The sequence below is a fragment of the Sapajus apella genome, unplaced genomic scaffold, assembly GCF_009761245.1.
Source record: "Sapajus apella isolate SASKATOON/1434 unplaced genomic scaffold, GSC_monkey_1.0 scaffold3, whole genome shotgun sequence".
NCBI classification, from domain to species: Eukaryota; Metazoa; Chordata; class Mammalia; order Primates; family Cebidae; genus Sapajus; species Sapajus apella.
In genome coordinates this window covers 64,167,419-64,180,151 of record NW_022436943.1, presented here as the reverse complement: position 1 = coordinate 64,180,151, position 12,733 = coordinate 64,167,419, and the positions used below count along the sequence as shown (strand labels likewise).

The 12,733-nt window shown below is 60.6% G+C and overlaps 1 protein-coding gene across 1 annotated transcript in view; it reads right to left on the bottom strand.

Moving 5' to 3' along the window:
* Window positions 1-531, bottom strand: part of PTP4A3 (protein tyrosine phosphatase 4A3) — a 44,374-nt gene extending 43,843 nt beyond the window's left edge. Inside the window, exon 1 of the mRNA XM_032254508.1 lies at window positions 430-531. The gene's annotated coding sequence lies outside the window, so the exon portion shown is untranslated. The remainder of the gene's footprint in view (window positions 1-429) is intronic.
* Between the last annotated feature and the right edge of the window lie 12,202 nt (window positions 532-12,733).

Sequence of the window (12,733 nt, the reverse complement as noted above, 5' to 3'; positions counted from 1 at the left end):
TGGGGGTTCTAGCCCCCCAAACTGTGCAGCTGAGGAAACTGAGCCGTGCGTGAACAGGGGCAGAGCCAGATCCTGGGCGGGACCCTGGGCAGGATGAACTCGGAGCGGGAGGTCTTCCGCGCCCCCAGAAACAGGAGCGGGTCACCCCTTCCAGCCAGGGGTGTCCTGTGGCTCGCCTGGGGAAAGGGCGGCCTCCCGGGTCTCGGGCCCGGCACGTGGCCGCCTCCAGGCCCACGTTGGTTGTCTGCGGAGCGGCCGCCAGGCGCAGGGTCCCGGGACGCGCGGGCAGGGGGAAGGCGGCAGCCCTCCCACCTGCGCGCCCCGAAGCCGTGCCCGGAGCAGGCAGCGGGCTCGCGCGCGGACGGCCCCCCACGCGCCTGCACAAAGCGCCGCGCGCCCCCGCCCCGAGCGGGCGCGGAGGAGACTGACCTGGCGGTCCGGGCGGCGCCGGCACGACGGGCGGAGGGCTCGGGACGCGCGCGCCCTGGCGCACAGGCGCGGCCGCGGCTCCGCCGCCTCGGGGCGCGCGCCGGGTCACGTGGGGGCACGGCCCAATGGGAGCGCACCCCACGCCGCGGCCGCGCGCCCGCCGCCCCCGGGACCGCCGCGGACCGAGAGGAGGCGGCCGCGGGGGTTGACCTTGGCTCCTGTGCCTGGCGGGCGCCTAGGCCGGGTCGGCCTGGGACGGGCGGGCGTCGGAGGGGCAGTTCTGAAGCCCCAGTGAGGAGGAAGAGGGCGGGATGCGGCCGAGGCCGGGGAGTTCACAAACTTCTGGAGTCCTCAGTCTCCCCCTCAGTCCATGGGGCTGGCTGAGGGGATGGGCCGGGACGACAAGACAAAGGCCACCCGGCCCGGGTACTTGGGGTCAGACCGGCTTCGGGACCCCCGACCCCCGTGTCATCAGGGCGGGTGGGGCGCCCACCAGACACGTGGTGCTCAGAAGGGCAGGAGGCGCCCCACCCCCTGCCCGCAGGCTGTGAGGCCCGCCCAGGTGAGGGCGGCATCTCAGCCTCCAGCCTGCCCCTGGGGAGCTCTCAGGGGGCTCCCTTGGGGACCTTGAGGACGTCCTCTTCTGGGTCACCCCCTCCTAGTGAGGCTTGTGACTCCAATTACTGGAAAACCCGGCACTGGTTCATGTAGGAGGCCCCGGGAAAGGGGAAACAGAGGCAAGCTGGGGTCTCCCAGGGGGCCTCACTCACCCAGCCCTGTTCCATGCCAGTCCCTGGACTCTTGGCCCAGGTGGATGTTCAACTGCTCAAGTCCTGCCTCCACTTCCCCTAAAGATGCCCTTCCACCTGTCCACCCTCAGCAGCCAGAGAGACCCCGGGAAGATGGGAATGAGAGCCACCTTCCTCTACAAAGCCTCCAAGCACCACCTCACTGGCGAAGGCCAGAGACCCTGAACTGTCCCAAGAGCACCTGACTGGGCTCCCTCCCGGCCACCTGGTTGCCAGCCTCTCTGAGAGCGCCTGCAAGCTATTCTTCCAGCCCAAAGCTTCCTTCCCACCTAAGGGCCTTTGCGCCTGCTGTGCCTTCTGACTGGAAGTGCACCCCAGACTATCCCAGGGGCTCCCTCCTTCCCATTGCATGGTCCCCATCAGCTGCCGCCGCCTCTGAGGGCTCAGCCTCTGCTGGCCGTCCAGTCGCTCAGCCCCACTGCAGTCTCGACTCTGCCAGAAAATCCCCCAATCAGAGACAACACAGGTCATGGGCCAGACCTCTGGCTTGTCCCCAGTGCCCAGCATCTGGCACAGAGCAGGTGCATGCAAATCCTGGACAGGTGGGCGAGTTGATGGTGTCCAGGGCTGGTCCTTCCTAAGGGCAGGGGTGGAGATGGCTTGGAGGACAGAACCTGGAAGACCTGGGTTCAAATCTGGGCTCATCAGCTCATTCAGTCCTCACACAGCCCATGCTGGGAGAGCTAGTGTTCTCCCCGTTTTACTGGTGAGACACAGACAAGGTCAGCAAGTCCTGAAGATTGCCCAGCAAGTTGGGAGTACAGCTGGTACAATGCCCACATTTAAGTGCTAAACCGGGTGTCTACTTGGTGTGTTCCAGCACGCACGCAACATCCCTGGTGCCCCAGCTTTGAGGTCCTAGGAAAAGTGGAACCTCCCATTCAATGCTTCTATTGCCAGGAAGTTCGGCACCTATAAAATCAGCTGCTTCCCATTTCATTGTGGGTCCATTTTAATTATTACTTTTTAAGTGTTTAGCTTCAGGCTGGGCACAGTGACTCACATCTATAATCCCAGCACTTTGGGAGGCTGAGGCAGGAGGATCGCTTGAACCCAGGAGATCAAGACCAGCCTGGGGAATATAGTGAGACCCTATCTCTACAAAAAATAAAAAATTACCCAGGCATGGTGGCATGCACCTGTAGTCCCAGCTACTCGGGAGGCTGAGGTGGGAGGATCGCCTCAGCCTGAGAGGTCAAGGCTAAAGTAAGCCCTGATTTCGCTGCCACACCCCAGCCTAAGCAAAACAGCGAGACCCTGTCTCAAAAAAAATAAATAAAAGCATTAATAAATAAATGTTTGGCTTCATCCAGCCTGAGCAGCAGCAACACCCCTGCCTGTTTCGTCCTCTTTTTCTCCTTCCCTGCCCAAAATCTCAGACAGGTTTCTATCCCGGCCACCCAAATTTGCCGGGGTGAGTGGGGGCTCCTGAGACGCTTCAGTCTCCTTCCTCCCCACACTCCGGTCATCCTGCGGGGAGCCAGGGGCAATGGAGACTCCTCCTCGCTGGTTTCATTTCAGTTCTCAGACCCCCACCGAGTGCTGACCATGCGCCAGGGACTGCCACCCACCCACCATCCCACCAGGTCCACACGGAGCCCTGCAGAGGAGTCCCTGACACCCCCATTTTGCAGATTAGGAAGCAGAAGCTAAGTGAAGGCAGAGTTGAGATTCAACCCCCAGGCCTGGTGAAGCCAGAGCCATCCAGCTGCTGTGAGTGGAATGGGCCGGGCATGAAGGAGCATGGGGAGCATCCTGGGATTTCACAGCTGAAGACAGCTCAGTGATCGTGTTTTACAGAGAAGAAAATGGGGCCTCGGAGATGATGGCTGAGCCACGAAACGGTGGGGTCGGAATTCAGGCCCAGGCTCCTGAATTCCAGACTCCAGAATCTTCCCCCCACTGGGACTGAGGTACGTTCCACAGAATGAATCCCAGCTCAGCCTACGCCAATCGCTGGACCTGCCCAGGCCTGGAGGCGTGGCCGGGAGGAGATTGGGGGTGGGGTGCGGACAGTCTAGACGGTGGTGGGGCCCAGCGGGGCTGGAGGGATTAGCAGATTAGCTCCAAGGAGGACAAAGATGAGGTCAGCGCTAAGTGGATTTCTGGAAAGCCTCCTCCAGCCCAGAAGGGTCCTACAGGAGGGGCCCAGGCTGGGGGACCTAGATTCAGCCACGGAGGGTATGGGTGGGTTCATGGCACCAGCAGCAGCTCCTAAGCCCCCGTCACTGGGCTGCACACTTCCACCACTCCTGGTCTCAGTTTTCCCATCTGTAAATGTCACAGTAGCTCCAACCTCATGGGGCTCTTGGGAAGGCCCGTAAGATGGTGCCTGTCAAGGGCTGGGTTGCTTCTGCCTGTGCAGAGCACTGTCCTTCCGAATCCTCCTCCAGCCCTGAGGGTCAAGCAAGAGAAAAACGAGCGTGTCATACGGTGGGAAGTTAGGTAAACAGAAGCAGGGTGCAGCAGTATACATCTAGGAAGAGAGTAAGTGTGGGGAACGATGCTCTCTGGACCACCTCACATCCCCTCTGCGCCCCGATTTCTGTGGTGGTGGCCCATGCTGAGCAGGAGTTGGACCCTCCTCCTTACCCAACAGTGCCCGCCTTCCGTGTGTACCAAGCCCCAAAGGGCGGAGGAGGGAGCAGCCCAGGCCAGCCCTCTGAGGTGTGGCGGGGCGCTGGTGGACGCACCCGCCCTCATCTGCAGAAGGACTGCCCTCAGGTGTCCAGCACATGCACCAGGAGGTCCTGAAACCAGCTGAGACCTTGATTACACACCTGGATGGCTCCATCACCTGGCGTCACCACAAATAAACCACTTGCACCATGTCCTTGTCTCAGGCTCTGCTTTCGAGGGAGCCAGTGGAAGCAGCCGTGCCCCCCGTGCAAAGAGGAAGCCGACCTGGGGCACTGGCGTGCAGGAGCTGTGAGGGTCATTTTCATTTCCCTCATTCCCCCAGTTTCATGAATGCAGCCATGCTACTGTGATGACATCTTCACTGTGTATTAGTTGCACCTGTGAAGCTTGCCGTGTGTGTGTGTGTGTGTGTGTGTGTGTGTGTGTGTGTGTGTGTGTGTGTGTGTCTGGAGTTCTGAGTGGCCAGGCTGGGCAGTTCTGGCTGGGGTCTCATGAGACGCAGTCACATGGCTGGGGTTCCAGGCGTGCAAGGGCCCAGCTGTGGCTGGGGGATCCCCTGCGGAGCACGCTCACCATCCCAGCTGGCCAGGCCATGCGGGTTCTTAGCTGCTGCCTCCATGTCTTCCTCTAGATGCCCCTCTGTAGGGATGCTTGGGTGCCCTCCTCAGGAGAGCAAGGTACATGTAATCTGGCCTCAGAAGCCACCCAGCGCCACCTTGCTGTGTTCTGTGGGGCACCCAGGCCTGCCTTGACTTGGCATGGGTGGGATGGGGGCACTTCTTGAGCCTGCAAGGATGAGGCCACTGCAGGCTGAGCTCAGCCCGTGCAGCTGGGGTGGAGGTGGGGCAGTCCTGACTCGGACTTCTTAGACCAGCAATGAGGGAGGGTGTGGGAGCTGGATGGGACAGGGCTGGGACCCCTGCACCGGTGGGCTCCCCTAAGCCTGGATGCTCCAGCCGTGTGGCCCTTGCCAGCCGAAAGCACTCCTGGCTCCCACTGCCCCTGCACTTGGCAAACTTTCACCAAGCACCTGTGCCAGGTCTCCCTGGGACGTGCGGCAGGAGCCCTGAGGACAGGGACCCAGCTACTGTAGTGGGATACACAGGAAGCACGCCCCAGGCACTGCATCTGAGCAGGGATCTGCCAGCCAAGCGTGCTTCCTGGAGGAAAGGGACTGGCGCTCAGCAGGCAGGAGGGGCACCTCGGCGGGTTTGGGGAGGATGGGGGAGCCAGCAGGGACTCTGTGGCCTGGTGCTCCTGTCCCAGGCAAGAGCTGGCATGTCTCCTGGGGATGACGGGGCCTCCCTCGGATTGACTGTGGCCAGGTGTCCCATCACACGCAGCCCTGTGTGGCCTCAGCCCCATCTGGTACCTGCCATTGCACTTGGTGGCCCCCAGCTCCCAGAGGACCACCGCCCATAGGCGGTCCCGCCATTGAGGAGGCCCGGGAGGGTGGGGCAGGCGGGCGGGCCGGCTTCCAGGGCATTGGCCTCAGGCACGTCACACGGGCGCCCCCTCGTGGGGCCTGTGGGCAGGGCTGCTGCACCCGGTGCCACCTAGGCGCAGGTCCAGGGCACCGCCCTCAGCCAGGTCTAGGCTCTGCTGTTGATGTAGGGCAAGGCTAAACATTTTTGAATGAGAGGCCTGCCTTTCCATCTTGTCCCAGGCCCCTGAAATTACATATTGGGTCCTGCCTGCAGCCCCCACCTGGGCCTGGCCTCCTCATCTGCTGGGATTCAGGGGAGACGCCAGGAAAAAGCACCCACATGCCAGCCCTGCAGCACCCCATTCAGGGTGAGAGGCAGAGCCGTAGCTGGGGTCTGGCTCCTCACCCCCCAGTCCCCAAGAGGGAGGACCAGATCCCTCCACAGGTGCAGCCCAGACCACTGGCAAGCGGGAGCGACAGGCTGGTCTGCAGGAAGATCCCCAGCTGGGTCTCAGCAAGCCATGTGACCTAGGCAAACCTCAGTCTGCAGAGGGCAGGCCCCACGGGAGGTCTCCAGGGGAGTGGGGAGTGGCCTTCCACCGGGGCCTGTCCAACCCACCCACCCAGGCTCAGAGCACTCCTCTCCCCTGTACCCTGGGCGTGGGTCTCCGGCCCGTCCTGAAGCCCGTTGTGTGCACTTCTGTGCGAGGGCACTGACAGAGCTTCCATCGGCCTCATTTTCTGGGGACCTCGTAGGCCCTGGAGGGGCCCACAGGGCTCAGAGACCGCTACCAAACCAGGAAAACTCCCTGCTCCTGGCACTGAAGTTCCCAACCCTCAATCCAAGAACAACTTGGAGAATTTGTGATGCGGCTGTTTTCCCCTGTTCTTTCCAGATTCAGTGAAGCTCCCTGAGCTGAGGAGAGAGGAGGAAGGCAGAAAGGGGACGGGGGAGGAGACTGAGGAACAGAAGGAAGAAGGGGAGGAGGGTGAGGGAGGGGAAAGGGAAAGAGGGTTAGAGCCTGCAGGAGGGGGAAAGGAGAGGGAGGGAGGGAGGGAAGGAGAGGAGGAGATGGAAAGAAGAAGGGGGAGAGGGAGAGGGAGGGAGGGAGGAGGAGGGAGGGGGAGTGAGGGGGAGAGGTGGGGAAAGAGAGGTAGAGGGAGGGAGGAGGAGGGGGGAGAGGGAGTAAGAGGGAGGGGAAGGGAGGTGGAGAGGGAGGGAGGGAGACAGGGAGATGGGGGAGCGAGAGAGAGGAAGAGAGAGAGGAGACAGGGAGGGAGGAAGGGGGACAGGGAGTGAAAGGGAAATAGAGAAGGGGAGGAGGCAGAAGATGCTGGGAAAAGGGATGAGAGAGGGGCCTGGTGCCTGGGCCCTGGGCCTCCCACTTCTGAGCAGATGAGGCCTGTTAGGGAGGTTGAGTTAGGGAGCTCAGTGCCCCCATAGTGGGCAGAGCAGGGCTGACTCCAGGGATGCAACGGTGCAGAGGGTCCAGATGTCCCAGCTGGCCCACACCCGGGGACCCAGGTCTGGGCAGGCTGTGCCATGCCCAGCAGCAGGGAACATGGGGCCAGGCCCCCATGCCCGTGTGTGCTAAGCCTGCATGCTGAGCCCCCGTGGGGAGCCGGGTGGGGGACAGAGTGACCCTCCTCTGAGGTCATGGGGCCCAAACACTGACGCTGCCCAAGACCTGGCAGGTCCAGGCTGAAGATACCTGAGTCCTCGACCCTCTCACCCTGGGTCAGGGCCTGCAGGAGGCAGCCTCCGGCCAGACAACCCCACATCCTCCCCCTCCCCGTGTGCCCCTCTGTCTTCTCCACTGGCCTGGGATCCATCGGCAGTTGCCATCTCCTGCGTCCCCACCAGTGGGCACTCAGGGACAGGAGCTGAGTGAGGCCCCGTGTGAGACGCAGGGACGAAGGCACCAGCGGGGGCCGCATGGCTCGCTGGAGTCACACCTTCCCGGCCGCTCTGGAGTCGGGGTGGGGGGACATGGGTCTCACAGCACGTCCTCAGGGCTGCTGACCACCTCCGTGGGGGCCTTTTCCCAGGAAAAAGCCTTCATTCCCAGGGAGCCACCATTGCCAAAAGTACGGCTTGACAGGTACCCATCAGCGGACACGTGCCGAACCCGAACGGTGCCTTAAACGGGGGTGCACACTGGCCCAGAAGAGGGCAGGGGCAGCTGGCCAGCACCCAGGGACCCACTCTCCCTCTCAGCTCAGGTGGCCACACCTCGCCAGTTACTAGGAGAGGCCTCGTGGACAGCGGATTACAGCCTGCCAGGCTGGAGAAGTGGCTGCCCTGAGTCCCCTCCAGATTCATCAGAGTCCCCCTTGGCAATGACAGCGCCCCCAGAGCTGACTGTATGATACAATATATTGTTTGCTGAGAACGGATGGCAAAGAAAATGTGGCTTCCCCCCCACAAGTGGAAAACTGCTTGGGGCATTCTAAAGCAGCAAAACAGTCCATGACTGCCGCACACAGTGAAAACAATTCTTTCAGCGGGGATATGTGGCCTGCCCCCGGGGCTCCCTCGTGGAGAATGCTTCCTGGTTTGTCTGTGATCAGTGGTAAGCAGGCACCGGCTGCCTCCCTAGTTTATCTTGGTTCTGTGAGAACACACAGAACACCTGTTTGTTAATAATTATCACCTGTTCAGAGAGAATAAATGCCTAGGTCAGCGTCTGCGCGAGGCCCTCAGCTGGGAATGCTGTCAGCCCCTGAGGCTCTCGGCTCGGAAGGCTGCTGGCCCCAGGTAGTCCCACTTTGCTGTTCTGCCTGGGTGTCTGCTTCTCCATGCCTTCAGCGCCGCCTGGGTGGGGTCTCTTCGGCCGAGCTGGTCTCGGTATTTCTTCTTACAAACAGAACCCCCAGGTTCTAGCTGTGGTGTGTTCCTCTACCCGCAAGCATCCGTCAAACACCTCTTGCATGCTGGGCCTGTGCCAGGACAAGGCGACAGCAGACCCTGTCACCTGGCCACGTCAGGGAGGGGTTGGGGAACAGGCGAAGGAACCACAGGAGGACTCTAGCGGTAGCGGCCAGGTGCCTGCAAGGGCAGAGGCAGTCCCAGAGCCAAACACCAAGAAAATGCAGAGCCCCTGATGCCAGCGCACTTAGCCAGCGTCCGCCTGGGGGCCAAAGATGCTCTCGGGGTCCACGCTGAGAGAGAGGCTGGAGCTGGGCCATTGCCCCAGGGAGTTCGGAACCAAGTGAGTTTAGAACAGGATGTGGGGCTTGTGGGGGGTGACTCCCACATTTCCAGCAGGGCTTAGAGAACAGTGAAAAGTGGATCCCGCCCTGGGAGAGTAACCAAGCCTCTCCGGGGACTCTTCAGGTGGTCAATGGGGAGAGGAGATTCCCTGCCCCCCGGGAGACCAGCCTGATGGCCTGGACTTGGCAGCAGCTGAAACTCCTTTTGGGGAATTTTCTTTGGAGCTGATTTATGAGGCACAGAAGAACCCAGTGTGGGCGAGCCCCACCGCTGCGTCCAAACACGGCCTGTTGCTGTTGGCACCTTCACCTCGCTCCTGGCTCAGGGAGGGGCGACCTGCCAGGGCACACACAGCCCCCTGCCCAGAGCCGGCCTGATCCCCAACCTCTGGCCCTGGGAGCATGTGGGCTCCCAGCCATCTTGGCAGATTTCTTCTTGTAAACAAACCCCACAGGGAGGAGCTCCAAGTTAGAGCACCGGCTTATTCCTTTACCAGCAAGCGTCAGCTGAACCCTCCTGTGTGTCAGGCCTGTGCCAGGGCAAGACGATACCAGGCCCTGTCCTCCAGCCACGTCAGGGAGGGGTCAGTGAACAAGAAAGGAATGACAGGAAGATGCTGTGAGCAGGGCCAGGCTCGTGCACGGGCGGCGGCAGGTTCCCCTCCCTGCAGGGTGCACCACCTGAGGCAGGGACCAGCAACATTCCCCGTTCAGGGAAGGGGAAATGGGCACAGTGGGAGCAAGGAACTGGAGTGGGATCAGTTAAGGAATTCGGTGGGATGAGGCCTAGGTATCCAAAAGAATTGAAAGCCAGGACTCAAAAACTAGCACGTGGACACGCGTAGCAGCGCTGTTCACAACAGCCAAATCCAGGAAACGCGCAAATGTCTGTGGGCCATCACTGGTAGCACATTTCTACGGTGGAATAGCATGCAGCTGTGAAGAATCACGCTCTGATCCATGCTGCAGTGTGGATGATTCATGAGAACACGAGGCTGGGTGAAAGAAGCCAGACATGACAGGCCGTCTATTGCGTGCTTCCATTTACAGAAAGTGCCTGGAGCCGACAGGTCCTAGAGATGAGCGCAGAATGTTGGTTGCCGGGGATGTGGGGAGGAATGGGGTTCCCATTTTGGGCGATGGAAATGTTTTGGGAACAGATGATGGGGCTCCACCCTGTTGGAAATAAACGTTGGAAATAGATACTCTCGTGGCACGATGGCTACTGGGAGTACCCTTCCCACAGTCCAGGAAGTAAAAATTGCGTTGCTGAAAGATCCTTTGTTTCGGTGCTAATTTTTCTTTGCAGCACCGAGCATCTCTTTCCAGCACCTGCGAATGTGCTGACTGAGGCTGGGTCGCACGCTTTAACATGGGGGATTCTTTCCAGCACCTGCGAATGTGCTGACTGGGGCCGGGTCGCACGCTTTAACATGGGGGATTCTTTCCAGCACCTGCGAATGCGCTGACTGAGGCCGGGTCGCATGCTTTAGCATGGTGGGCTCTTTCCAGCACCTGCGAATGTGCTGACTGGGGCCGGGTTGCATGCCTCTTTCCTGAATGAGAACAGGACGCCATTGTGGGGGGAGAGGCCGCTCACCAGGACTGGGTGGCCAGGACATCACTGCTGTGCGCCAGCCCTTTGTATTAGGCCTGGCCACCACTGACTGGTCCCTGGAATGCGAGTAGAAGGAATGAATATGACAGGCGCCGATTCTCCCACTCTCCCCCAGCACCGTGGACCTGAGGCCCTATGCTGAGACCACAGCGGCTGAAGGCAGTGGCAGAGCCGCCATCATTCAGGTCCCCAGGCCACCGAGGGGTGAGAGCCCCATCCCCTGCCGCACCGACCTGCCTTCGTGGCATCAAGAGACACACTCCGCCATCACTAAGGCCACAGAGGAATCGGGCGTGTGTGGCTGCAGCAAACCCAGATGGTCCTGGCCACTCACCTGCCCTGAGGGGCTGACATGTGAGCTGGGCCCTCAGTGAGGGGAGCCAGGGCCAGCCTGAAGTAAGAGTGCTCCTGGCCGACAGAGCAGCAGTGTGGAGGCCCCACAGCACACGTGTGCCTGGTGCGTTGAAGGATAGTCAGGGCCTGGCGGAGCCCTCAGTGGGAGGCACAGGCTGTGGGGGCCGGGGGGAAGTGCTAGGCTTCCTCACCAAGGGTGGGAGCCCCTGGCGATTTTCAGCAGGGATGGATGCAAGTGGCTTCAGGTTGTAGAAGGGCGCTCTGGGCCAGGTGGACACTGGGTACTTTGAGAAGCAAGTGACGGGATCCCAGACTTCCCTGGGTTCCTGGTGAGGAAATTGAGGATCTCGCATAATAGGAAGTACAGAGGGACTGTGGGCTCCAGGACAGGGTGACCACACCCAGCTGTGCCTCTGTAAGATTTTCCCCACCCTCATTCTCAGGCAGGCTCCCCTCATGCTCACAAAAAGGCTGCCTGTCTATCCCGGGACAGGAGAGCACTCAAAACCCACAGTAAGCTTCTGGCCACCTCTCATTGGCCCAAAGCCAGCTAGGCTAACCCACCCTGAACCAATCACTGGCCAGGAGGGAGGGTATCCCATCTGTGATTGGTCAGAGGTGACAATGTAAAACCCTCACAACCCAGCCATGCAGAAAAGGCTTTGGGAGCGCAGATCCTCAGGAATCCCAGCTCCAGCACTGCTCAAACACGTGCCATAACTCCCTACTGCCTATAGGGCAGAGCCCCAACTCCTGAGTATGGCATTCTAAGCTCTGTGTCCCTAGATGATGTCACTCTTTAACATGGTGGATTTTGTGTTGTGTGTAATGACCCTGAAAGTTAATATGGTTACTCCCTTGAGACATGAGGCAACCGAGGCCTGGGGAAGTTAAGTAACATGCCCAAGGGCCACTCAGCAGCAGGTGGTGGTGGCAGGACTCACACCCAGGCGCTGGCCCAGAGCCTCCCCTGCCCACACTGCCAGCATCTGGCCGCTCCCCTCCCCGTGGACGGCCATGGCACCTCAAGCCCTCTGGCCGCTGCCTGAGGTTTCCTCTCTACGAGTCATGCCATTCAGTCCATGGCGGGCAGATTTGCTTCCCGACCTTCACAGAAAACCAATTCAGGCGTCCCCTCCTCCAAAAAGTCTTCCGGGCTTGCTCCTCTTAGCAGCCTGAGGCCTCCCCTCAGCATTGCCTCTGGCCTGCTGAGTAACCGCCAAAGCTTCACCTGTGAGAACGCGGACGAGCCTGGGAACAGGGCGACCGGAGACCCCCGTGGTCCCTGCCCCGTGTCCGGCCTCCCTCCCCCACCTGGAGTTTCCGCTGACGGCCTCAGTGTAAACATGCCGAGGCAGCAGGAGAAGAAGTGTCAGCGGGCCTTAAACAAACCTGCGCAGCCGGAGATGGGGAGCAGGCTCACAGGCGGCGGGGCCCCGGCTGGAGGGATTTGGATGGGGTTTAAATGGGACTTGGTTTACAGAGGGAAAAATAATTATCTACAAGTCCTCAGATAAAGTGAGGCCCATTTGTTCCTGCATGAATGGAGGGACACATGGAAACTGACGCCGTCTGCTTGAGACTGGGCTCAGGCCGTCACTCGGTGGGAGGCTGACTGTGGGCCGGCAGTGGGAAACAAGCAGGTGGACCCCTGGCATTCACTCGGACCGGCACCTCGGGGTGCGGGCAGAGCTGAGATCAAAAGCTGGCTCTGGCACAGCCTCCCTGGCTGCACAGAATCACGGCAGATGACCGCCAGCACAGTCCTCAGGCCTGTAATCCCAGCACTTTGAGGCTGAGGAGGGCAGATTGCTGGAGGCCAGGAGTTCGAGACCAGCCTGGCCAACATGGCAAAACCCCCATCTCTACTAAAAATGCAAACATGAGCCAGGCCTGACGGCAGGCACCTGTAGTCCCAGCTACTCAGAAGGCTGAGGCAGGAGAATCGCTTGAACCCCGGAGGTGGAGGTTGCAGGGGGCCAAGATCATGCCACTGCACTCCAGCCTGGGTGACAGAGTGAGACTCCTTCTCAGGGGGGGAAAAAAAATGCTGAGAGCCAGGCCTCCGCCCAGATCAATAAAGTCAGCCCTGGGCCAGGCCCAGACATCCCAGCGGTGCTGATGCGTAGGCAGGCGTGAGTGCTCTCAGGCTCACTTGACCCCACACAGCCATGGACAGACCCAGACCACGACTGTTGCCTCATTTACTCCTCACATAGCCCCAAACATTGCTGTCCTCACTAT